Source organism: Thunnus albacares, chromosome 10, assembly GCF_914725855.1.
Source record: "Thunnus albacares chromosome 10, fThuAlb1.1, whole genome shotgun sequence".
Taxonomy (NCBI): Eukaryota; Metazoa; Chordata; class Actinopteri; order Scombriformes; family Scombridae; genus Thunnus; species Thunnus albacares.
The window spans coordinates 34172130-34176279 of record NC_058115.1 but is presented as its reverse complement, the minus strand read 5'-3'; positions in this window follow the sequence as shown (position 1 = coordinate 34176279).

The following is a 4150-nucleotide window of genomic DNA, read 5'->3' as shown; positions in this document are numbered from 1 at the left end:
CCTCCAATTTGTAATGAGTTATTGGGCTGTTCCCGAATATTCCCCTGTGATTGAGCAGGAAGTATTCGGGACATGATTTATAGATGTTAATTGTGGTATTCAAAAACTCACAATGGAGTACAGGAGGGAGGGAGGGAGGGAGGGAGGGGGGGGAGAAAAAAGAAAGAGAAGAAGAAGAAGAAGTGAGGTGCACATCTGGAAAAGTCATCATGACTGAAGCCAAGTTCTGGTCCTGGGAGGGAAGTAAAAGCAGAGCTGAATTTGAACTAAGCTGCACCCTGGAGAGTACAAAATATTTTCCCCTGTCAGCTCGGCCCCGGGCCCCTCAAATCCCAAATCTGCCGACCTCTGCCGAACCCTCGTCCACATCATATCCCGCCCTGCAGGAGCTCCGCTGCTCTCTGCCCAAACAAGACATATTTGTATTTGATATTAAAGCAGCATCAAGCGGGACATTCATCACTCTGAGTCGAAACATTTCAGAGGGGGAGGGACGGTGGGGGGGTGTGTGGGGGGGGGGGGGGGGGGGGAGGAGGAGGAGGAGGAGGATGGGAAAACAATATGTGTCTTTTCCTAAAGTGGAACCCACCTGCAGTTTCCAGGGAAGACCCGTCCTCCGCTCCCACCGAACCCAAACTGAAGAGAAGTTCATGAAAATGACTTGAACTGCATCCAGAGGTGCTAATGATCCCTCCTCCTCCTCCTCCTCCTCCTCCTCCTCCTCCCCTTCCTCCCCCATCGACTCCATCATCCATAACCTCACATGTTTTCCACACGGGGAGAGTCGGCCGCATAACGACAGAGAGTTTTTTTTTTTTTTTTAAATCTGGTGTGAAGTGGAACAGTCGAGATCGAATCGCAGAGAAGAAACTCAACATCAGCTTTAAACTTCCTGCTGATATGAAAGTATTTACACTCACTTAAAATACCTTTAATTAACCCTTCAATAACCCTAAAAACACACTTTACACACTTAAAGCAGACAGCTTCATGTCATTAACAAATGAAGTAGATTTTAGATGAAGTGGTGTCTAATTAATGATGTTTGTTCTGATTCAGTTTTCATGTGTTTCAGATAAGTTAATAGATCAGTTATTGGATTGTAATATATAATATTAAATCATTTTCCTGCATGGATAAAAAGTCATTAAATGTATAACAGATAAAATAATATAATAGGCAGAAATATAATATGAGCTTTATTTGTTCCTTTAATGGACTTTAATTTAATATTATTAATATTATTAATATTATTGAGTCCATACAGTAAAATATAAATACATATTTAGAAACTTTAGGATGAATTTAAAATAACATTCAGATGTTTTTTAACGTCTTCAGACGATCATCAACTAATAAACCGACATCAGAGATGACAGTAACGGATTAATAGATTATAATAATTAATATTTAAGAGGTTTTTAATTGATTATTTTCATGGTTTAAGATTAGATTTTCCTCCAGTGTGGAGGACAAACAGGAAGTTTAAGATCAATAATAAACCAGAATAACTTAAATTACAATAATGGATCGTGATATATTATATTATGTGATTTTTAATGGATTAGTGTCATAGTTTAGGAGGTTTTAAGGCATAAAAATTATTAGATAGTTTTCATAATAAACACCAAGAATCTGAATGTATATGATATTTACTCTGGGTGAATAATAATAATAATAATAATAATAATAATAATAATGTCATGATTTAACTTATTTGCTGTATTTTGATCACATTTCCACAGAATCAGAGCAGCTGAAGGTTGATCAGAGTTTAAGAGCCTCAAATACACAAAAAATCAGCTTGTTTTAATATTTTCTGGATGTGAATGTAAATAAAATAAATAAATGAGAAAAATGAAGATTTTTATCACCTGTTAAGAGAAAAATATTTTGAGGACAAAACCATCAGTTTACTGTCTTACGTTTGTTTGTTTGTTTGTTTATTCGTGTCAGTTTCAGGTTTTTGTTGCGTACATCAACATAATTTCACGTCTTGTATTCTTCATGTGTAGAAGATGAATCCTAACTTGAAGGTTTTGCAGCAGATCTGTGTGTTCAGATGAGATCTGGGGTTAAAGGTCACGTGTTTGCTGGTTTCTTTCTCGTCGGTGTGAATAAACACCATCAGCTCAGGTTTCTCCTCCATTTGCATAACTCACATGTTAGAGAGCTGCAGAGGGACTTTCCCACCCCCACCGCCATTCATGTTGCACTCCAAAGGATTGTGGGACGATGATAAATGTATATGCAACCCCCCCCCCCCCCCCCCCCCACCCCCCCCCAGGACTCCTCTCCTCCTCCACACCACGTCCTCTTTCAGCTCACCGTTGGCACGACGCTCCTCAAAGCTTCCCATAGAAATAACGCTTGATTTTAAGTGCACCACCTGCCCCCCCCCCCCCCCCCCCGATCCTCCCCCCTCCTGTCCTCTCCCCTCTTTCTTTCCTCTCAACATCTTTTAACTTGTCGAGCTGAACAGATGGCAGAATATGTAGCTGACCTAAAATACATCTTTCCTCTGGGAGATGTTTCCAGCACTCAGTATGGCGGAGCTTCCTATAAGCGGCGGCGAGGATTAGATGAGGAGGAGATGGCCGACGCCAGCAGGACGAAACCTAAAACTGAAGTCCATCGGTGACATTTAACAGCAAACAGACGTTTTCAGAGTCCGTGGAGCAGCATCTTCTATTAGAGTTATAAATATCGTTCCAGGTGATCCCGGCGTTTTGGCAGCGATTTATTTCTTGGCTCTCGGAGCTCTCGGAGCCGCTTCCCGTCCACAATCCCAGCGGGGGAGCGTCCGACACAAAGCCAACGCTGCACTTTATTTTCTATCTATACTGTTTATTACATACGGAGCCAAAACATTCAAATTTAAACAGAATATGTGGGAACAGATCGAAAAAAAGAAACACAATCTGACTTATGTGGCCCCCCAAACGTCACTTTAACAGAAAACTTGAAGTTAATAAAGCTGTTTCTGATAAGTTGTATCGTTATGTTACATTTGGTTTGTTATATCTATAACTGTATATATTTACTGGTTGTTACCTGCTGCACCTGCGGCTCTCTCGGGTTCGGAAACGTGACGCTTCACTGCAGGTGTTCGAGGCTCCATCAGCACCTGATTAATATCCTTATAATAATTTCTACTCTGATGCTTTTATCTTCTTCTTTTCTTATATTTTATCTCTCTGTGTGTGACCACTCCTTCAAATCTGTGTTTTTATTGCATTTTCTGTGTCTGTTCTTCTTTTAATTTTTGTTTTATCTAATTTCTCTATGTTGAAATATGTACTGAATGCTGAAATTGCACCTTTATTTTATGTTTTTTGTATTTTGTGAAGCACCTTGTAACTCTGGTTTTACTTACTAACATTCAGCCCCTTAAAACACGGAGCTGCTTCTCTTCTTCCTCAGAGAAAACGTACTTAAATATGAAAACAGCAGCTAAAAAAAATTCACTTTTCTCGACGCGGTGATGATCCAGCAGTCGCCGTGTTAAAGCAGGTTAAAGATGTAACGTTCATCTGGACAATATTCAGAGAAAGTGAAGCAGATCATTTCATACTTTGCTGCAGTGTGAAGTGATCCAGATTCAGATCTCAATCAGCAGCATCGGGCAGGGTTCCTCCGGGTCGATGGGACTTCGATCCCCAGCTAGTTAAACGTCTGGATGACTTTCTGCTTTTACTGGTCGCCCACCAACCAAACATTCAGTCCCCCTCAGAGAGACAAAACCACTGTGACCTGAACTGTTCCTGCTGATAAAAATAAATAAAACTTCTTTTTTTTTGTTATTATAATTACAAAACAAACATCCAGAAGATATTTAGTGATTTCTGAGCACAACGTCTGTTCAACCTTCATCAGGTATAAAACTGGCAGATTCCTTTTACTTTATTAAAGTTATTCCAGTTTTATTATTGTTCTACATGTTTATAACAGCTTCCAAAAAACTTTATAATTTCAAATCTTATATTGTCTTTAGGCTGAAACACATGAAAAATACCCTCAGCAGTGTTTATTAATGTAACTATCCAGCTTTATTTTACAGGTCCTTTAATTTTACACTAATTTTCTGGAAATGTAATTTGCAGGTACAAATTATAAGAAAAACAAAAAAGTTTAGCTTTATTTTTTTTTA